The sequence below is a fragment of the Enhydra lutris genome, unplaced genomic scaffold (assembly GCF_002288905.1).
Source record: "Enhydra lutris kenyoni isolate GAN:26980312 unplaced genomic scaffold, ASM228890v2 scaffoldscaffold21, whole genome shotgun sequence".
NCBI classification, from domain to species: domain Eukaryota; kingdom Metazoa; phylum Chordata; class Mammalia; order Carnivora; family Mustelidae; genus Enhydra; species Enhydra lutris.
In genome coordinates, this window is record NW_019154105.1 from 59999876 (window position 1) to 60023288 (window position 23413).

Sequence of the window (23413 nt, forward strand, 5' to 3'; positions counted from 1 at the left end):
TCTTTTGTCTTCGCGGGTCCCAGTTCTTGTAGATTTCAGTTGTCTTTATCCATCCTAGCTCATCCTTGGGGGTTCCAATTTGTCTTTGCTCCTTTTGTTTGTTTGTTTGTTTTTCCTCTTTTTATTCTGTTCCCTTTCTGATTGCTGGTTTGGCTGACCTATAGTGACTTCAGGCTCAAGATTAGATGCAGAGGCAAAAGCTTACACCTGCTGCTCCAACAGCTTCCACAGTTACACAATGTCTAACCCCTATAATAAATTTTTCTTTAACACCCAGTCTTTGGTACAACCCTAGTTGATACACTTTACTTTTCTGGGATTCATACTAGAAACCTTTTGTATTATATATTGAGAGTTATTTCTACCAGCTCATTTTATCTTTCAGAATTTTTTTTCTCTCTTCTACCTGCACCTTCATTTTTTTTAAAATACTGCTTGTACTCTCATTTTTAATATTTCATCTGGCATATCAGTGGTACTTTGAACCCTAAGTAATAGTAATAAATAAATCCTTATCGTGCTTAAGTACTGATTTTAAAAACAATTCACAGAGGGGGTGCCTGGGTGGTTCAGTGGTTAAAGCCTCTGCCTTTGGCTCAGGTCATGATCTCAGGGTCCTGGGATCGAGTCCCGCATCGGGCTCTCTGCTCAGCGGGGAGCCTGCCTCCTCCTCCTGTCTCTCTCTGCCTGCCTCTCTGCCTACTTGTGATCTGTCAAAAAAAAAAAAAAAAAAATTCACAGAAATAACAGTCTTGTAAAGACAGTTGAAGTTTTTTTTTACCATAAAGACTCATTTAACAAAACACTGAGCTGGAGAGAGTATGAAAAACCCAAAGAAGTTTTTACATTTAAATGGGCTAGAGTAGGGGCACCTGGGTGGCTCAGTGGGTTAAGCCTCTGCCTCCAGCTCAGGTCATGATCTCAGGGTCCTGGGATAGAGCCCCACGAGCCCCACGTTGAGAATCTCTGCTCAGTGGGGGGCCTGCTTCCCCCTCCCTCTCTCTGCCTGCCTCTCTGCCTATTTGTGATCTCTGTTTGTCAAATAAATAAATAAAATCTTTTAAAAAGAATGGCCTAGAGTAAAATAAAAGTGTTATTTTAAATTAGCACCATGAGAGAGATACAGTGAGAGATGTTAGACAACCAATATTCAGACATATTTTTGTATTATGCTATAGAAGGGTAATGTAATGTGATGTGATCAATAAAAAGAGATCTAAAACTTCTTTTTGGAAACTTTAAAGTTTGAATGTTTGTTTCAGTGACATGTAGTTCTTCATTGGAATTGGCTTACATATCTTTTGTTTTCATCATGATTGAGTAGTATCAGAGATGTATGTTTTGATTTTTGAAGTTGCCTTTTTTATTGGTAATTGATGGAATTGTTTATATCCATTCAGTTTAATTGATGCCACTTTTTGCCCCAAATGAGATTTTATTATAGTGCATTGTTTTTTTCTGAGACATTTATATTTAAAAGATAATATAATAAATAATTGTTGAATGGATTAATACCAAATGGGGAGATCTGAAAATATTATTAAATTTTAATAAAATATATTATTAAATATTAGTGGAGTTAACTTCATAATTCTCAGAGTGCTGTTGATGCCAAAGATGTTATTAATATACTTGTTTATTTTTTTTTTGTTTTTATTTTTATTTTTTTAAATATTTTTATTTTATTTTATTTTTTTTTTAAAGATTTTATTTATTTATTTGACAGAGAGAGATCACAAGCAGGCAGAGAGGCAGGTAGAGAGAAAGGAGGAAGCAGGCTCCCCGCTGAGCAGAGAGCCCGATGCGGGGCTCGATCCCAGGACCCTGAGATCATGACCCGAGACGAAGGCAGCGGCTTAACCCACTGAGCCACCCAGGCGCCCCTATTTTTTTAAATATTTTATTTATTTATTTGACAGAGAAAAAGAGGGAAAACAGGTAGCGGGAGTGGGAGAGGGAGAAGTAGGCCTCCTTCTGAGCAGGGAGCCCAATGCAGGGCTCCATCCCAGGACCCTGGGATCATGACCTGAGCTGAAGGCAGACGCTTAATGATTGAGCCTCCTAGGTGCTCCGATATACTTGTTTAAAAAATCACTTTACTGTACATTTATATCTCATATTGAAGTTTTAGCATAATGAATTATTTAAAACATATCACTTTTGTAATGTATTCTAAGATGTTACAGTGTTATTTTAAAGTTATTCTACAATTATTCTGTAATAGATACTTTGCAGGACTTTAGAGTAAAGAGTAATCATTACATATTTGATTTAGAAAATTGGAAAATGCAGACACCTATGAAAAAAAAAATCACTACTAATTCTACCGTATAGAACCAACCGGTTGTTAATATGTGCATGTATTCTTTTAAGCTCTTTCTGTATATATTTTCTTTTCACTTAGTTTTAAGCCTATATATCTTTCTTGTATGCAGACTTTTTTTAAAGCTATATTTTGAAGAGCTACCTAAAATTTCTGATTGGATACCCCATAGTTTACTCATTTTTCCATTTATGATTGTTTCTTTATGATTATTTCTAAGAAGCATGACTTTTATAATGTTGACTATTGTAAGGGGGCAGTGAACCAAAAGTCAAACTTAGATGAACAATAGATCCCAGTCAACTGTGAAAGTTATAGTTTGGGCTGCTAAATGGAGGAATTAAAAATTCTTGTTAGTGTTTTCACCTGAAAGCTATAATGCTTGTTCATTTTAAATTCTCTTGGTATAGTCTTCATTTATTTTTCAAATCGTGAATTGAGTATTCTAAAAAATGGGAATCGGAGTTCAGTATTTTCCCATTCATTTCTCCCCCATGATTACAATATTCATAAAGAAATCTCAGAATTTTATACATAAATATTGATTGTATTACTGACATAGAATTGTAAGGAATGCTGCCAGCTTTTCTTATTAAAAGTTTTTCTTGGGGCACCTGGGTGGCTCAATCAGTTAAGTGTCTACCTTCAGCTCACGTCATAATTCCAGGGTCCTGGGATCAAGCCCTGCAACGGGCTCCCTGCTAACAGGGAGTCTGCTTCTCCCTATTCCTCTGCCTGCCACTCCCTCTGCTTGTGGTCTCTCTCTCTTCAGCTGTCTCTGTCAAATAAATAAGTAAAATCTTAAAAAAAAAAAAGCTTTTTGGAGTAGTCAATAAAAGAAATCTATTTTTTAACAGTCTCAGAATCAGGTAATTCATTAACATGAGAACAGTAGTTTTCAGAAGGATTTTCTGTAGTCTCTCTCTTTTTAAAATTTAAATTCAATTTAGTAAAGATATAGTGTATTAATAGTTCTGTAGTCTCTTTAATTTATATTTCATAAAGGCTGACAGCTTTCTTTTGCCTCTTTTGAGTGTAGACTGGTGTTTATTGTTTCAGCTTCATAGAACACATTGCACCCATGAGATATATGTCTGAGGTTTGAATTTTTTACAAGATTTATTTATTAATTTAATTTAATTTTTAAGTAATTCTACACCCTACATTATGATATGTAGGGGAACTTTACAGCAGAAGTAAAAACTTAAACAGAATCCCTACACCTGTGGTGAAGCTCAGATTTACAATGCTGAGATGAAGGGTCACATGCTCAATGGACTGAGCCAGCCCCACACCCCTGTGGGATTTAATTTTAAATAAGAAGTATTTTGAAGTTAGAATGTATCATATAGTAACATATCCCAATAAAAGAAAGACTGCTGGTTTTGAGTCAGATATTCTTAGATTTGATATTTTGACTATGCATTTGTTTTCTCCTAAGCTGGAAAATTTTTACTCAGTCTTCCAACACAAGCCATTTACTTCTCAAATACGGGTTTACATTTTCTCTTTTTCTTTTCTTTTTTTTTCCCTGCAAAAACTTTATTGTTTCCATTTGATATGCAGCTTGAGAGAGGCTCCCATGTGGTTAAAAAGCTGCCCAGTGGCCACAGGAAGAAGCTCAGACAGAAACCCTGGCACTAGGCAGATGCAGAGAGGCCCCTCAAAGGCTAATGGGCTCTGGAAGCTCCTGGTTGCCGCTGAGCATGAGCTTTTGGAATAGCTACTGGCCAATCCAGCCATGGGGTGGGCAGCCTGCCGAGGTTAGTCAGGTGGTCGCCATATTCGTGACCTTTCACCTCCTCAAGTAGGAAGTGGCTCTTTAGGCAGTCACAGAGAACCCCGCACATGCAGATCCAGAAGGGCCTGGTTAGGGTTCTTCTCTAGGTCTATGTGGTTTCCATGGTGGGAAGGTTTTACCCCACTCATAGTGGAACAGCTGCTGCATATCCTCGGGTTTACATTTTCATTAGGAGACAGAGATATTCTACACAAAAATGGTAAATCTTTTGAAAATGAATACTTGAATGTAGAGTTTTAAAAATATTCAGGAGTGATTATTAAATCCTACTTCAGAATTTTTCTGTAATTTGTGACTAGTCAAAAAGTACAGAGCAGTCAGTTAAGTCTTAACAACAACAACAAAAAAAAACCAACAAAAACAAAATGGCAGGTATCTGAAAAAAAAAAAAAGTGACTGTTGTTAAAGCTTATCAACTGAATTTGTCCATTTCAGTTTCAGTAAAAAGTATTTTTTGGTTTAAAACTGAGCACCAAGCATGATTATATCATTTTCATTCTTTATTCCCTTTTTCCCCACGATTGCTACTTACATCCACAGAGTTATAACCTGATATACTGATACCTTGAGTCTGTGAACTGGATTCTTTGTCAGTGGAGATGAATGTTTTCTAGGTTTGCAATTAAGCTCTTCCTTCAGGATCTCTTGTTTTAAGCATTCTTGATTACTGATCTCTTCTATACTTACATAAGAATTGACAAAAATTGATTACATTTTACATTTAATCTTAGATTCAGTAGTCAAGTTTTCCTCTTTCAAAGGAAAGTTTCTGTTAGGAATTATCTATATTTGTGCCTTTCCCTTAAGAATAGGTTTTTTTTAGAGGAAGTGTTTTCTTTGCTATTTGTCTTATTATTTATTTCTTGCTTATTAACATATCACACTAGCACCATCTTCTGAGTTTGTTATATAATAGTTTAATATCAAGCTCTAAGGGGCATTTTATAATTAAGAAAATGCTTTCAGTTGTTATGAGAATTGGATTTTTTCCCCCTAAAATCAGTTTGGTTAAAATGCATGCTAATAACCATTAAAAACTACTGTGTGTTAGAATTCGTTATTATTGTAGATATTTGCACACGTTCAGTTTCCTCTTATATTTAAAAGTACCCACTCATTCATTAATTCATTCATAAGTACCAAGCACAAGTGTGGGGGAGACAATATGATAGTGTTGTCCTATAGTGATGTGCTGAGTACACAGGGGGACTTTACAGCAGAAGTAAATACTTAAAGAGTCTTATGGGTTATGTAAGAACATACTATATAGAAAAGTGCAAGAAAGAGCAGTCCACGTTGAAATAAAACCTTAGAAGCTAGGAAACAGTGTGAAATATGATAGAAATTTATATTTGTCCCAGCTAGAGGTTAGGGTGTAAGGAAGGAAAGTTGAGAAAAAGAGATAATGTTTTAAGGAGTTTAGATTTTCTCCTAAGAACTATATAAAGTCTCCAGAGGCTTTTAAACAGATAGTGATTTGACCAGTAGTGTAGAGTAAGTGTCCTCTTTTTGTATGGTCCACTAAGAATGGTTTTTACATTTTTAAATGGTTGGAAAAACATCAAAAGAAGGATATTCTGAAAATTATATGAAAATCGTCCATAAGGTTTTTTATTGGAAGAGAGCCACACTCACCTTTTACATTGTGTCTAGGGCTGTTTTTTCAGTACAATGGCAGAGTTGAGTAGTTGCTATGAAGAACATATAACCCACAAACTCTTAATTGACTTACTTTCTAGCCCTTTACAGAGAAAAGTTTCCCAAAACCTTGTCTAAATACACTAACTAAAATATAATGATAGAATGGATAAAAAAGCAAGACACACTTATAAGCTGTCTATGAGAAACCCACTTTAAATATGAAGCTTCAGATAGGTTAAAAGTAAAAAGAAGGAAAAAGATATATTCTGCAAACACTAATCAAAACAAAGTTGGAGTCGCAATACTAGGTAAAGATAAGGAATTTAGTCTTGGGATTAAAAAAAGAAAATGAATAAGACAGAAAACATAATATTCAGAGGGTTAATTCACAAAAAAGTCTTTTTTCATATCTGTAGGACATATAGTAAATTCCCTCTTACATTCCTGATATTGTAATTGTCTTTTTTTTTTTTTTTTCAATGTTCAGTTTGGCTAGAGGTTTATCAATTTCATCGCTTTCTCAAAGGACCAGTTTTTGGTTTCATTGATTTCTCTACTGTTTTTTTTTGTTTTTGTTTTTGCTCTCTTTTTGGGGAAGAAGGGGGTAGGGACAGAGGGAGAGCATATACAATATGCTCAACAAAATACAGTATAAAAAAGATACTACATCAGGGAGTTTGTCCTGGAAATGTAGGCTAATTCAGTATTCAAAATCAATTAATATAATTTACTATATCAATAACTAAAGAACAAAACCCATTTGATGATCTCAATAGATGTATAAAAAGCATTTGACTAAATTCAACATCAATTCATGATTTAAAAAAAAACTCTCAGCAAACTAGGAACAAAAGGGGACTTCTTCAACCTGATAAATGACATCTATGAAAAACCCATAGTTAATATCATACTGAGTAGTCACAGAGCGAATGTTTTCCTCCTAAGATCAGGTACATACAAGCATGTCTACTTTCACGATTCTTATATTCAACACATCATTCTTGAGATCCCAGCTATTGTAAGACAGTAAGAAAAAGATGATAAGATACATAGATTAAAAATGAAGAAACAAAATTACCAAATTCTTAGATATGATTAATTATGTTGAAAATCCCTCTTGAGAAAATTATACAAGCATAAGATCCAAATAAAATAAGACAAATACCATATTAAAGGATACAAAGACTGAATACTGTAAAAATGTAAGTTCTTCTCGATTGATTTATGGATTCAGCATAATTTCAGTTAAAGCCTGATGGTATTTTTGTGTATAGTGTTTAAACAGACTGTATCTAAAATGTATATGGAAGGGTAAAGGTCCAAGAATAGTCACTATGCTCCTGAATTACAAGGTGAGGAGCATATACCTTGCCAGTGATCAAGACTTTTTATAAGTAGCTTATAATAAAGACAGTGTGGAATGCGCTCAAGGAAACAGAAGAGAGATGCTGGAAACAAAGCTCATGTAAATGGCATTGGGATGTTATTTTGAAAGTGTTATTGAAAATCTTTGAGAAAGAGAATATTTAATGAGTAGTCCTTAGACAGTTGTTTATTTGAAAAAGAAAGTGGGTCCCTATATTATTCCCATACACAAAAAATCAGTTCACCTGGAATGAAATGTTAATGGCACATCTTTTTAGAAGAAACATAAAGGAATTTGTTTCCTATCTTGGTATGTGGAAGGAGTTCTTAAACAAGATCTAAATGCTAAATTTAAATAATGGATATATCAACCACATAAGGTAAACACTACAGAAGATAAACATGTTTGTTTTTATCAAGTGACACGTTAAAGAATTAAAAAAGATAAGCCACAAATTGGGAGAAGGTATTTATAATAAAAGTAAATGACAGAAGATTACTATACTTTTACAAATATACAAGGAAAAGGCAACTCATTAGAAAAATGGGCATAAAGCAGAAATAGGAATTTCATAGAATAAGAAAGACAAATGGCCCAAAGACATGAAAGGAAGTGCAGTCTCATCTCTGAGAAGGAAATGCAAGATATGACCACCAGTTCAGTAGTAAGGTACAAATCAAGAGGCCCAAGAATAACAGTGATGGAGACATAATATGAATCTACAGGAGTTCATATTCACTGGTAGGTATAACCACTTTGAGAATAATTTGGCATTATTCTATAAAGAACATTCATAGACTATGCTTGCTCTCAGCCAATAGGCCGAGAAGCGATGAACATTCATAGACTATGATTCAGCATTTTTTTTTTTAACTCTGCTGTATAGCTCAGACAGCTTCTCATACATATTAGGTGACATGTACTGTAAATAGTCACAGTGCATCATTTTTGGTAATAGCTCATACTTGGGAAAAAAAACTTGAGTGTCCACCGTTGGAGAAAAGAAATATAAATTGTGATATGTTCATCAGAGATACCCTCTATGGCAGTGAAAGTGAGTGAACTATTCTACTTGGGATAACATGCATGAAACAACATGGTATAAAAATAGTTCAGAAGACTACATGTATGAAGAGAAAGTTATGTGAGACTCTGGAACTGGATTGATGTGAGGTTGAGTTCTGGCTCCCCTGCTTACTAGATGTGTGTCTGTACTTAAGTCATTTACCCTCTCTGTGCCTCAGGTTTTTCATCTGTCAAATGATGGCTGTTTTGAGGATGAAATGATTTGATAGTGTAAAGTACCTGTAAAAACGGCACTCTAAAAATGTTAGCTCTTCTTATTACTCTGAGATCTTTTGGTATCAGGCACTTTTTTCTACTATTTTCTTTTTATTGGTATTTTTAAATGATCTTTTTTTCATTCTCTCTCTCCCAGTAGATCTAATATATGGTGGGGAATTGGAAAATATAAAGAAGAATTAAATAACTGTAATATAATTGCCAATAAAGGCAATTCTTACTGTTGATTCTGTCCTTCTAAGATCCCAGGGTATGCTGGTATCTAGGCAGGACAACCCCATGCAAGTCTATGTATGAAAGGCATAAGTGAATTTAGACCCTATTATATCTATAAATCACACAGAATTTTGCAAGCTTGTACAGTTCTGTTCAGGTATGAAATCCTCTAGTAAGAATTCATATGGAAAAATGTTCAAAACTTGAATTAATTTTTCAGTTCCTTTAGGCTTTTGGCATGTGGGCAAATGTTAATCTTGATGATTTATGCACACGTGTTACAGAAAGCAATAGAAAGTTGTAGATAGCCACAAATGCAGAAAGATTTACTTATTCTCTGTTCTCAGTTAGACCTATTATTTCATTTTAGTGTGAAGTGAGAGGAGAAGTAGTTATCCATTATCTGTTCCCAGAAAGAAGTTGGGTAATCTAATTAATGATACTAAATAAGTTGAGGAAATAATATGGATTCTTACATACTCCCTCCTTTCCTCTTGATTCTGGCTGCTGTTGGTGTTGCTCTGGTTATTCTACAGAGTTCATATTCATTATCACTTCAGAGTTCTTATACATTGGTTTGTGATAATATATGTGACTACAATAGAAATGCAATGTGAAGTGATTAGGCAAATTTTATAATAATATGGAGAATCTATAAAAGTGTTGGAGAATTATTAGAAGAAAAGTAATTAACAAATGAGGATCTGGCAGAGTCAGGTGATAAATAGATCCCCAAGGCTCATGGCACGGCATGAGGTCAAAAGAATATGATCTGATAAAGGATTAATAGAAGTCCTTGGGAAGATCTGTAAACACTATGAATATTTTTGCAACAGTGACCCTTCTTTATGATCATATGAAAAATTAGGTTTGAAATGAAGATTGTCATCATTACAATTTTAGTAGGAAGTTTTAATATAGTGAGACATACATACAAGATATGTAAGATATAGAATAGCTCTTCCCTGGGTTAGGACATAGAGCATTGCCAGGCACCCCAGAGGCCTATGAAGTGCCTTTCTTAATCCTCTTGCTAACTTCTTAGGGTTAACTACTACCCTTTGTCCTGATCTTTTTCTTGCTATGTTTTGGGTTTTTTTTTTTTTTGTTGTTGTTGTTGTTTTTTGTTTGTTTGTTTTTAGTTTTATCATCTGTATATACCTCACTAAATAATATTTATTTTGGTCATTTTAAAAATTTCATATGAATGCTGTCATTTATGTGTATTCCTTTGTGTCTTGTTTCTCTTGCTCACACATGTTTGTGATATTCATTCTTTACTGTGAAGGGAGACTCTTAATTTTTCAGTCCTGTATAGTATTCCTGCAAAAAATAAGGAAGTGTATACAGTTGATTCTTGAACAACGTGTGGCTAGGGGTATGACTCCCATGCAGTTGAAAATGTACATAAAACTTTTGACCAAAAACTTAGCTACTAGTAGCCTACTGTTGACTGGAAGACTTACAGATAACATAAGCTGTTGGTTAACACATATTCTATAGGTTATATGTATTATATGCTGTATTCTTACAATAAAGTAAGCTAGAGAAAAGACAATGTTAAGAAAATCATAAGGAAAATAAAATACATTTACAGTACTGTACTGTATTTATTTGGCACACAGGAGGGAGCTCCAAGAGCTACTGTGGCTGCCACTGCTCTGGCAAGGGTGTGAACAGTAGGGGGCAGCCCGGGCTGCAGTAGCAAACAGGGTTTAAAGCGAGCTTCATGTTCCAGCTCTGTGTCCCAGCACCAACCCAGCCTGCAGTGTGCCACGCTTGTCGTCTACAACTCTGAGCCCTGGGAGCCGATACTAGCCTAAGAGCCTTCTGCTCCTTCCTTGTTGCCTCCACCCTTGGCTTCCTCCTTGCGGTCCTCCAGAAAGCTCACATGGTCAGATCTATGACTCCTGTAGCACCCAGGCTTCCCCTGCAGCAGTCATGGCCTCACTGCTAAACAGGCAGAAGCAGGTTAGCTGGAAGACAGAGGAGTTGGACCAGAGAAAGTGAGGGCTGCAGCATGCTACTTTAGGGAACACAGCTACTCAACAGAACAGTTGGGCCCTTTTTTTGCCCAGCTCAGCCTTAATTTGTCCAGGACATCTCCATGGACATCCTCCAGGAATTTCTGAAGACTGTATCCACCGTGTACTGCCTCTGCATGTGCAGCACTCTGGCTCTTCTCCTGAATGTCCTTACCTGCCCAGCTTTGCATAAAGACCAGCAGTGGCTCAGGCTTGGGCTATCTGTCCTCCTCTGGGTCCTGCTTTTCACTCCCTGCTCCTTTGTGTGCTGGTATTGCCATATGTGTAAGGCTTCCTGGAGCAACAGTTCATTCAGTTTCTTTGTTTTCTTCATTTTCTTCATTCAGGATGCTTTTTGTCCTCCGGGCGATAGGCATTCCAGGTTCAGGGTTCAGTGGCTGGATCTCCGTTCTAATGGTGCTGAAGGCCAAAACGGTTGTAGCTGTGTTCATTCTGCTGCTTACCCTGTTCTTCACTAGCATCACTCTTCTGGGAATTGGGTTACTCAGGCAGAGCCACTCTTTGCACTGCCACATAGATGCCAGCTTTCAGAAGGCCCGGCAAGAATTTGCTTCCTGTGTCTTCAATTTGGTGGTGCAAACTGTAGCTGCCAGTGCAGCTCCGGGGGCTCAAAAATGCCTTCCAGGTCTCGTGACCCCTGACTGGGATGCCCTGGCTCTGTTATTGGAGGGAGCTGACTTAGCCCCCATCCCTGAGGTCTCTGGGACTTGGTGAGACATCACCACTTGATGTCTCCTCTCTAGTGCCCCCAGTCCCGCAGCCATGACTGCTGAACCTGACTTAGGGTCTGGAGAGCCCACTGTGACCAGTCACTACTTCCCCACTAGCTCCCCAGTTAGGCCACACTACTGCCACCTCTTATGCACTCCAGTTCAGCTTCCCTCAGCTGTGCCACATCAACTGCTTTGGTTATTTAAATAAAAAGGAAGTAGAACTGGAACTCAAATAAATAAATAAAGGCCAACATGTAGGTGGACCTGTAGTTTCAAACCCAGTGTTGTTTAAGGATCAACTGTATATTATTTTAGACACCATTGATGCTTTGTATTTCTTTTTTATTTTCTTTTCTCTTCTTCCTTCTTCCTTCCTTCCTTTTCTTTCTTCTCTTTCTTTCAGATTTTTATTTAATTATTTGACAGAGAGCGAGAAAGGGAACACTAGCAGGGGGAATGGGAGAGGGAGAAGGAGGCTTCTTGCCAAGCAGGGAGCCCGATGCAACGCTTGATCCCAGGACCCTGGAACATTGACCTGAGCTGAAGGGAGACACTTAACGACTGACCCACACAGGTGCCCCTATGCTTTGTATTTCTTTCAAGAGCTTAAAAAAAATTTTGTTTTTATTCAACACACTTTGTGAGTGGCTGTTATGTGCTTTTTTGTGCTTACCTGCTTTTGTTTTTAGCTGCATGTAACAACCAAATAAGCGTGGCTTAAATATTGAGCTTATTACATCAGTGTACTTGATTTCATAAAATCCCAATTTCTGTGTCTCTAAAGCATCATGAAACATTTAAAAAGAAAATCCTAACCTGAGGGGAATATTTAGAACAAATTTGGCAAATGTCCTTATTAGAGAAAGTGCTTATTGATAAGGTGAAATACATAAAACACAGTAGAAAATAGGAAAGGAAGGAAGGGACATTTGATAAATATAAAAACTAATATACAGGAAAAATGTTAAACTTCACTGAGGTTTTAAAATTTAAACTAGAAAGTAGTTTCTTTGATGATACCTTTTTCTTTATCTGTGGGACACTGATTTTCAGGCAGTTCTCTTTTTTAAGAAGGTTCATTTAAGAATCTACAGAGTCAAAGTCAAGTTCTGGTCGTTTTTTATTTTGTGGCATTAGCAATTCTTCTAATACAGTATGATTTACTATGTCATCAGAGAAAGACAGCATTAGAGAGTGTGCATGGCAAGGTAAAATTAAACACATGCTCACAATCAAATTAATGTATTTCATCTGTCTTCAACTAATAACAATCTGTCATGTTATCTATCTGAGTAGGGGCATAAACAGTTTATTTTGTGTTTGGAGTAACTTCCTGGAGGTAGTTAATGTGACAAGTAGTTTGTTTGAATTGAGTATAACCAGATCAACACTCTAGATGTTTCCTTGAAACCCTAAAAAGTACTGCGAAAATCTGTACAAGCGCTGTATTTGTATTTTGCTTTTACTTCTTCAAGTTAGCGACATATTTTAGTCATTTCACAGAGAATATTTTGTTTCTGCCATGAACTGAGGAGCAAAATATCCTTTTAATGCTTTCTTTCCGTTGATAGGGAATAAACATTTATAATGATTAGCATCATACAGCACTTTCCCTTTTTTTTTTTTTAAAGATTTTATTCATTTATTTGACAGACAAAGATCACAAGTAGGCAGAGAGGCAAGCAGAGAGAGAGAGGAGGAAGCAAGCTCCCCGCCGAGCAGAGAGCCGGATGTGGGGCTCGATCCCAGGACTCTGAGATCATGACCTGAGCCAAAGGCAGAGGCTTTAACCCACTGAGCCACCCAGGTGCCCCAGCACTTTCCCTTTTTGTAAAAATGTACAATAATACATTCTGATTTTGATGAAAAAGTCATATTAATTACAGACCGTGTTTTTATAGCATGTAAAAAATGAATATTTCGGAAAGTAGAAATATCGTAAAGTCTCAGGCAAAAAAGAAATGATACTATTGCAATGTTTTTCAGATTTTAAAAATCTTAAGATTTTTCATCACTTAGTCTGATCAGTAGGTCAGATTATTACACATTTGACATACCTAGTTTTTAAACTATTTATTACATTTGTACTATAACTTTGAAGACTGTTTTGTTGATTATATCAGTAATCCTATAGGTAGATGCAGTGGGGCTCCTGAATAAGGATACCTGAATGCCAGTAAACAAATAAGACTTAAGGAAGTTGTCATATACTTGGCTAATTAGTATTAGTGTATGTTTTAGATGTCAAAATATATACATATTTTAAGCACACGTAGATCAAATTTAGTGCATTATTAAGGGTATTTTACTTGTCATATTTGGGCTAATCCTGATGGATCATTTTTAAACATTATGTAATTTCACAATTGTACAGCTGCAAGTACTTTGTAAAGAACTTGAAGTGTTAAGGCAAAGAGTATCTTAGTAATGCTGATGGGCTCAGTTTTACGATTTATTATTATTAATGAATACTTTTAAGGTACTAATAAGTTATAACCAGGTATAAATAGTTCACTTTTTTATAACGATGAGCATTTAAAGTTTTTATGTCTTTATTCTTTTAGCTAAGACTCTCAGTAAAAGTTAGAGTGTTAAGTGATCATCCCCAAAGAGGGTGTTCATTCTTCTTGGTAAGACACTAGGTGGATTTGGAATTAGGTGGCTCTGTTCTTTTTTTTGTTTGTTTCTTTTTTTTTTTTTTTTTAGGTGGCTCTGTTCTAATTCTGATGCTATTGATGACTAACATTGGGACTTCAGGTAATTCACTCCGAGCCTTGTTTTTTTCAGAGGCGAATTAGATGAATGCTTTACCTATTTTCCAGGAGTGTTACAAGGTCCCAAAGTATTTGCACATTTTGAAAGAGTTTAGATTGCTTCCCAAGTGTCCTGGAATGGTTTCTGTTTTTGCCCTTTCCCATCTTTCTTCTTCATAGTAGTCAAAGTAGTTTTATTGAAATGCAAGATCACATTGTGCCATTGGTTACAACTCTGTAAGGGCTTCGCATTGGTGAATTTGGGTTATATCCTCATGTTATACCTGCTGCATGCCACTACTCTTACTCATTATGCTTCTTGGTTTTTCTCAGTTGTACTCGGTCATTTTCCTCTGTTAGGTTTGTCCCCAGCTGTTGCAGCAACTGAAACATTTTTCTCCTTCAGTCTCCTCTTAGCCTGGTTGGCTTGTCCTTATCTTTTAGATCTCAGATCAAAGAGGTCTTCCATAGCTACCGTATAAAATTGGCATAATTACTATCTTGGTTCCTATCACTCCCCATCTGCCCTCCCCCCCAAATTCAGATTATGAAAATTGTTTCATTGCCTTGTATATTTATGTGTTTACTTGTTTATCAGTCTTTCTCCCTTATTACTGTGAGATTAAGGCTGGTGTATTTTGTTCTTTATTGCTTTTACTTAGCACAGTACTTGACACATAATAGGTGTTTATATTTATTAAATAAATGAATCTTAAGGTATTGTTTTACCTCTTTCAAGGAAGTACATGATTTTTTTTTTTTTTGTAACCTGTGATTTTTGTGTCTACACAGTTAATCTGAGTCATCTTTAGGTTGATTAATGTGTAGGACTGTAACAACTTTTGGGAGGAAAAAGAATGAGCTGCATGTGTGTAAAACTTGCTGTCTTTTATTTTTAAAATTATGTAGATAATGGGGATATGAATAAAACTAGTTATACAAGATGGCTGAACAGAAAAAATGCCATATCCATGAAATCTGTAGGAGTATACCCCCCCTTTTTTTTTTTTATCATTTGTAATATTCTTTTGAATGGTCTGAGTTTAGAAACGAGTTGTTATTGTATAGTGAATGGAAGGGCTTTGAATTCAAAAAGGGAAGGTTGAAGGATTTTTAATATATGTTACTCACAAGGATTTCTTTTTCATGCCGATGTTTTTGCTCAGGTGAGCTGGAATAGCTAAGGTAAGATGGGTGAAAAGTGCAGCTGTGGTGCAGTTGGTTGAGTGTCCAACTCTTGGTTTTGGCTCAGGTCATGATCTTACAGCTGTGAGTTTGGGGTCTATACTGCTTTGTGCTCGGCATGGAGTTGGCTTCATATTCTCCTTTCCCTCCTATACCTCTCTCTCTCTCAAATAAATAAAATGTTTAAAAAAAAAAAAAAGTGGAGCTGTGCAGATGTTACCTGTATGCATATGAATTCCTTAGCACCCGATATAAGACCCTGATGCCTCAGTCCTGCTGATTTCACCAGCTCTTAGAAGCCAGGTTCTTCCAGATGCTTTTGCACATTTTCCTTTGTTAAAGAGTATACATCCTCTCTACCCCAAGGTTGTCTGACTGGTTTTTTCCTCATCTTTCAGTAGTTAGCTGAAGCATCATCTCTGTGAGATCTTTCCTGTCCCTTTAAGCAGTTCTAGAAATTTCCTTTCTCTGTTCTCCTGTTGTACCTTATCTTATATAGAACACTGTTGCTCTCTTGGTCTTAGAATTCCACTGTATACCTTTCTACATGTGTTTCTCTTAGCCTTCCTAGCACTTAGCACTTAGGTGGTGCTGGTAAATAACTCATGAATAAACGAATGGATAGACAAACCTCACTAACACTAGCTAATACTTACTGAGTATGTGGTTTTTACATATTTATTTTATCTATCATAGTAACATCATGAGGTAGGAACTGTTGTTGCCCCCCCTTTTATAAATGAGAAAACTAAGATAAAGTGAGAATGATTTGTTCAAAATTTCACAAGTGGTAATAAAACAGGAAACCAAACCCAGGCAGTCTGGCTCTGAAGATTGCATTTTTACTTACCATGTCTTCCTTCCTCTTCACATAAATAGGTATTCACATAAATTGGTGAATTATTGAAGAGCCATAGTTTTTTTTTTCTTTATTTGCCTTATTATAAATGATTGAGAAGTACAGAAAAGTTATTTCTTATATGAGATTAATTCTCATATGTAATCTGTCATCACTTTATATCAATAAAATAGTAACAATGTTAATCTATTGGGCTATGAATAAATTTTTTGTAATAACTATGATGATATTTGATATGATGTGAATTTTATTAGAATCCTTCTTATTAAACATCATTTATTGTTACTCATAAAATCTGTCTCTGGGCCTTTATATAGGCCACTTTATCCTGGAAGTTATCCAGTGAATAAATTTTGAACCATCACATCAATTTATAGAGTTAGTGTTCCATTAGAATTAGCACGGCCAAATGAAGGATGAAAGTGACAACTTTAGATTCAAAATTCTGATTTGTTGCTTCTAAATCAAAGCTATGAACCTCAATAAAATCAAAACAAAATAAGATACATGATACTAAAATATTTATGGATGAAGTTATGTATAATATGTTTGAGTTTCTTAAAATAATCTGAGAGTGGGGATATGAATAAAACAAGATTGGTCATGACTTGATAATTGTTGAAGAATCTTTCCTTGTATCTTCCAACAAAATGTAGTGACAAAGAATGCATTTTTGTTTTCATACAATTTTCCATGTATTACTTGAGCCATTGAATGGCAGAAGAAAGGACATTTCTCCAATATTTCATGTTTTATTTTTTTCCCTAGTAAGTAAAAAATACAAAAGAGTCTTCTCAATCTGTGATTATTCAATGTAAATTTGTGACTATTTGAATATTGACATAACCACAATCAAAGAGAAAATTATAATGCTTAGATTTTTGTTGTCTGGCTGATTGTAACTTTCAGTTATCATTAGTTAATAACTCAAGACTCAGTGTATACTCAGGAAGAGGTTCATTATTAACAAGAATGTTGTAGACCAGGGGTCCTTGGCTGGCTCAGTCAGTAGAACCTCTGACTCTTGATCTCAGGGTCGTGGGTTCAGTCCCCACGCTGGGGGTAGAGGTTGCATTAAAAAAGATAAAATCCTCAAAAAAAAAGAAGTAAAAGAAAATCTTTGGGTGCCTGGGTGGCTCAGTGGGTTAGGCCTTTGCCTTTAGCCCAGGTTGTGATCTCAGGGTCCTGGGATCAAGTCCCGCATCACACTCTCTGCTCATCAGGGAGCCTGCTTCTCCCCCATCTCTCTCTGCCTACTTGTGATCTCTCTATGTCAAATAAATAAATAATCTAAATAAATAAAAAAATCTAAAAAAAAAAAGATTAAAAAAAAAGAATGATGTAGACCTATATTTTATGTTAGTTAGGTAATCTGTATTAGTTAAAGTAATGCTAGATGCTATAAAGAGACAATTCCTAAAGTTTCACCATCTTAGTACAATAGAAATTTATTTCTTGTTTATGTAAAGACCAAAACCAGGTAATGCTTATCACTAGTGGCTTATCCCCCTTTCAGATACAAACTCCTTAGATCTTTATGGAACTGCCATTTTCAACAGATGGCTTCATGGGTTACCATGAAGCAGGAGAATAAGGACTACCACACCTAGAAGGTTTATTTATTCATTTTTAATTTTCAAAATTTTTATTTCTTATTTTTTTAAAGATTTTATTTATTTATTTGACAGACAGAGATCACAACTAGGCAGAGAGGCAGGCAGAGAGAGAGAGGGGGAAGCAGGCTCCCTGCTGAGCAGAGAGCCCGATGTGGGGCTCGATCCCAGGACCCTGAGATCATGACCTGAGCCGAAGGCAGAGGCTTAACCCACTGAACCACCTGGGTGCCCCTATTTATTCATTTTTAAAATGAACTTTAATTAATTTAAATTTTATTTATTTTATTTTATTTACTTGAATAAATTTTATTTGTTTGTTTGTTTGTTTGAAAGCACAGAGGGAGAGTGAGGGAGAAGTAGACTCCCTGTTGAGCAGGGAGTTCATGCGGGGCTCAATCCGAGGATTGATCCTTTATCGGAGGACCCTGAGATCATGACCTGAGCCAAAGGCAGATGCTTAATCGACGAAGCTACCCAGGCACCCACACCTGGAAGGTCTATATGGGTCAGGCCTAGTAGTGATGCGTGTCACTTCTTCATTACATTGATCAGAAGTTAGTGTTATGGCCATACCAAACCGCAAGCCAAGCTGAGAAATGCACTGCAGGTTGATGAACAGCTATCAGCTCTCACGGTCTTATCAATTGTTTATCTGTTTTACTCTTCTTTATGTTAAGAACAGGGAAGAATCTTAGATTTTACCTTACTTGCAAGCTAATAAGTTATCCTACTGCCACTGTGGCCACTGGCAAAAGGCCTGAGATCCTGAGTCAGAGATAAAGGACTTTGTTACTCATACCACAGCAAGCAGGCAAGGTCAGCCCTGTTTGCACTGGTTCTCCTTGTTCCTAAGTTCCACTAGGGCAGTGTGAGAGGGCCTATATAGATGATATGCATGCAGTGATTTTTATCACCGCCAAAGAACCCTGAACTTAGGAAACCTGAATCCTTTTATGATGGGTTACAAGTAAACCTCAGAACTTTGCTCTGGAGGAGGGTACCATCTTTATTATACCAGACAGTGGACAGACTTAAGCTTTATCCATGAGGAAGGCACTATCTCTAGGCTGCTTGATGTAAAAACATCTTTGAAAGGATAGTCTAAAATAAAAGCTGTCATTTAAAAATTTTACTTTTCCAGGGGGCGCCTGGGTGGCTCAGTGGGTTAAAGCCTCTGCCTTCGGCTCAGGTCATGATCCCAGGGTCCTGGGATTGAGCCCCACATCAGGCTCTCTGCTCAGTAGGGAGCCTGCTTTCTCCTCTGTCTTTGCCTGCCTCTCTGCCTACTTGTGATCTCTGTCTGTCAAATAAATAAATAAAATCTAAAAAAAAAATTTTTTTTACTTTTCCCAATTTTAATTTTTAAAAATTGGTGTAACAAGGGCACCCAGGTGGCTTAGTTGGTTGAGCATTTGACTCTTGATTTTGGCTCAGGTTATGATCTCAGGGTCGTGGGATTGAGGGTGTTGGGCTGCACTACGGAGTCTGCTTGAGATTCTCTTTCTCTCCCTCTGCCTCTGCCCCTCCCCTTGCTTGTCCACCTGCTTATGAAATAAATAAATATAACTCTTTCAAAAAATTATGTACCAAATTTTAGTGTATTTTTGTCATTTATGTACCAATATCTATAATGTTTATAAAATAGGACTTTTATTAAATACACAATTTTGTACTCTACTTTTAAATTTAACATCCTATACTCTTGTTTATTTCACTTAAAGAGTCTTTTTTCTTCACCTTTATTAGGATATAATTAATGTGTAACATGGTATAAACTTAAGGTATACAACATGTTTATTTGATACACTTACATACTGCATAAATGATTATCACCATGGCATTAGCTGACACCTCCATCACCTCACATAATTACCATTTTATTTTTAGTGGTGGTAACATTTGAGATTTGCTTTCTTAACAGCATAATGCTGTATATTAGAATCCCAGAACTTACTCATCTTTTAACTGGAAATTTGTACCCTTTGACCAACATCTTCCCATTTCCCCAAGCCCTTAGCTGCTGGTAACCACCATTTTGCTATTTTTCTGAGGTCAGCTTTTTTAGATTCCACATATAAGTTATATCATATAGTATTTGTCTTTCTCTGTCTTATTTCACTTAGCATAATGCCCATAGGTTTCATCCATGCTTTTGCAGATGGTAAGATTCTCTTCTTTCTCATGGCTGAATAATATTCCATTGTGTATGTGTATGTATGTGTGTGTGTATATATATATATATATATATATATATATATATATATATTTATACCACATCCTTTTTTTTTTTTAGTTGGCGGGACGGGGGAGGACAGAGGTTGAAGGAGAGAAAGAATCTTAAGCAGGCTCCACATCCAGCCTGGAGCCCGACATGGGACTTGATATCACAACTGTGAGATCATGATTTGAGCTGAAATCAAGAGCTGGATGCTTGACTAACTCAGCCATCCTGGCGAGTGAACATGGGAATGCAGATATCCTTCAAGATCCTATTTTCATTCCCTTTGGTTATATACCCAGAAGTGGGATTTTTTTTGCGGAACCTCCATACTCCTTGCTACTTTACATTTCTACCAACAGTGCATAAGGGTTCCCTTTTCTACATTCTCGCCAGCACTTGTTGTCTCTTGTCTCTTTGATGATAGCTATTCTGGCAGATGTGGTGTATCTCATTGTGATTTTAATTTTTATTTCCCGGATGTTTAGTGATGTTGAGTATCTTTTTGGGTACCTGTTAGCCATTTGTGTGTCTTGTTTGGAAAAATATCTATCCAGTTTCTCTGCCCGTTTTATAATTGGAATGTTTGTTTTTTCACTATTGAGTTGTATGAATTCTTCATATATTTTGGATATTAATTCCTTACCAGATGTATGACTTGCAAATATTTTCTCCCATTCTGTAGGTTGCCTTTTCATTTTGTTTGATGGTTTCCTTTGCTGTGGAGAAGTTTAATTTGATGTTGTCCCATTTGTTTATGTTTTATTTTGTTGTCTTTACTTTTTGTGTCAAACCCAAAGAATCATTACCAAAACTTCAGTTAATAGTCCTTATAAAGACTGTGATTTTTAATGGCCAAGAGAGTATATTGCATTATGTGGTTGTGTCATAATTTAACTCTGTGTCTCTTTTGGGACATTAATCTTTCTTCTGATATTTTTTGTGCTACAAATAACTGTGTGGTGAAGATCTTAATTTATAATTGTTACTTTTCTACACCCCTGATTTTTTCTTCAAGATAAACTCTTCCAAGTTGTGTTATGTGGTTATGGAGTATAAATGTTTTAAAGCACAGATTTCCAAGTTGCTTTTCAAAAAACTAGTAGTACCATCCTTCATCAACTGTGGGTGTTCTCATGTTGTTTTGGGGTTTTGTTTTTGTTTTTTGTTTTGTTTTGTTTTTACTTTTGCCATTTGAAAGGTAGACCTCAGTTCTCTGTTTTTTCTTTCACTTGCTTTTCTTTGCATACTGATTGAACAATGCTTTCACAGGTTTATGTGAAACATTCTTAAAAAGGCCTTTAAGGTAGCCTAACATTCTGTCAAACATTATTATTAGTTACCTTACTGAGAAAATACCACTTCTCACTGGATTGTTAGTATTCCATGAAACCCTGACATATGCTTTTGTTGGTGTCTCTTTCTTGCTGTAAGTCTAAATTATAAAATATGAAATATTGTAAATTGTATTTTAAAAATACATTAAAAATTGTACAGGTTGTTCTTTCTAATAGCTTTCTAAGTTTTGTCAAAATTAAGGTTGCTAACCAAAATTAGGCTTCTCATACGACTTCTATTTCATGTGAATTTAGGAACACGACAGATAGTATCTTAATGTTTTTTCCCCTTTTCCATTTTAATATACAGGTCAGGATGAATGAGCCAAGTAACTTTTTTTTTTTTTTTGCATAGTTGGTTTTGACAATAAAAAATTTGGATTTTTCTTGTCTGTCTAATGTAGACTTAGAATTTTTTCATCTTTGTGCTTTTTGTCCTCGCTTATGTTCACTACACAAAAGCCTAGGACATTGATATCATTGGTTTATCTTTTGCATTCTTATCCTATACAGCTCTGACCTCCTATTTGTAGACCCTAGTTTCGATACTCTTTTAGTTTCTGAGATGCTTCCACATCAATAAAATTCCTTTATTTTTAATATCTTCCTTGAACAAAAGTTTTAAACTTCTACCGTATAATGTACGTACGTACTTGTCTTTTCTGTTGGAATAGTCTATCTCCTGTGAGGATGATGCTGTCTGAAGCTCTTTTTTTTTTTCCTCTTAGATATTATTATTATTTTATTTATTTATTTATTTAATTATTTATTTAATTATTTATTTATTTTGAGTAAACTCTACCCCAACTTGGGGCTTGAACTCAGGGCCCTGCGATCAAGAGTCACATGGTCTCAGGGTCTACCAGCTAAGCCAGCCAAGCACCCCTCCTGAAGCTTTTTCAAATGTTAATTTTCCCCTGTTGTATCTACCTTATCAGTCAGGCCTGAAGGTGGGATAGGTGACCTTGTTCCATGTTTCTCTTTCCAGACCATTCTCCTTGTTTTCCCTAAAAACCCTTAGATTTGAATAATCATTTGAGCCAAATGATTATACCTCTGTCCATCTAGCTACTTTTATTTGTTGGCTTATCAGCCAACCCCTGCCTGAACTCTGTGAATTTCTCAGAGATTTCTCCTGGGTCACAGTCACTCCATTACTGTTGCTGTCACCATTCCTGGTAACTCCAGTGCCCACACACAGTGTCCTTGCTCTCTCACGTTCCTTGAGTCCTTTACCTCTAGTCATCTTGTTCCCGACCTACACTAACATACTTAAGACCTAGTTCGTATCAGTTTCTGCACCCTCTCTGTAATATCGATATTAACTTCATGTATCCCAGACTATCCATTATCTCCTGTCTTTACAGCTCAGCTGCTTTTGTAACTCAACTCCAGCAATTTTTAGACTCACACAAAACTTTAACATCAGTTACCAATTATATCTTAACAATTTTCAATTTCCTGAACCCTTCCTTACTCAACTTAGATTTCATGCTCCATCAGTATAATCACTTCCTTGCGTTTACTATCTTCAAGTTACCTGCCCTTTTTCTCAGTGTTGTACATGGTACAGTTTCTCTGCTTAATTACTTAAGTAATTTCTCCACTTGAATGCAAGCATTGATCTACTCAACACCTCTACTGATGCAGCTGAGTGTAGTTAGAACAAAACCTGTAACATACTGTGTCTCCTTTTAAATCCAGGTTAACTGTCTTTAAGTGATTTCTCTCAATTCCTCTCATCCCATGTCAAATCCGTTAGCATTTCGTATTTACTTTTTATTCCAAAAATCTATTGAGGATATGCCCTACTTTTTAGATCTCTACTGCTACTAAGTAAAATATTGTCCAAACTATCATCATCTTTTTCATAGATTTTAGATTTTTTTTCCCTAAAAATGGAGGGAATTTTATAGCCTCACATAACTGAAAAATCCAGTAACTATTTTATCTTCAGCTGTGGTGTGATCCAGGGACTCAAAAAATGCCATTAACTAGAGACAACTACTGCTAACACTTTTGTGCATATCCTGCCATT

General features: G+C 36.0%; 1 protein-coding gene and 1 pseudogene across 2 annotated transcripts in view; both read left to right on the forward strand.

The window, feature by feature from the left end:
* The window catches only part of LOC111149268 (RAB28, member RAS oncogene family), a 116963-nt gene that overhangs the window by 69975 nt on the left and 23575 nt on the right, over window positions 1-23413 (forward strand). The window lies entirely within an intron of this gene.
* On the forward strand, window positions 8214-11408 carry LOC111149170 (annotated as a pseudogene).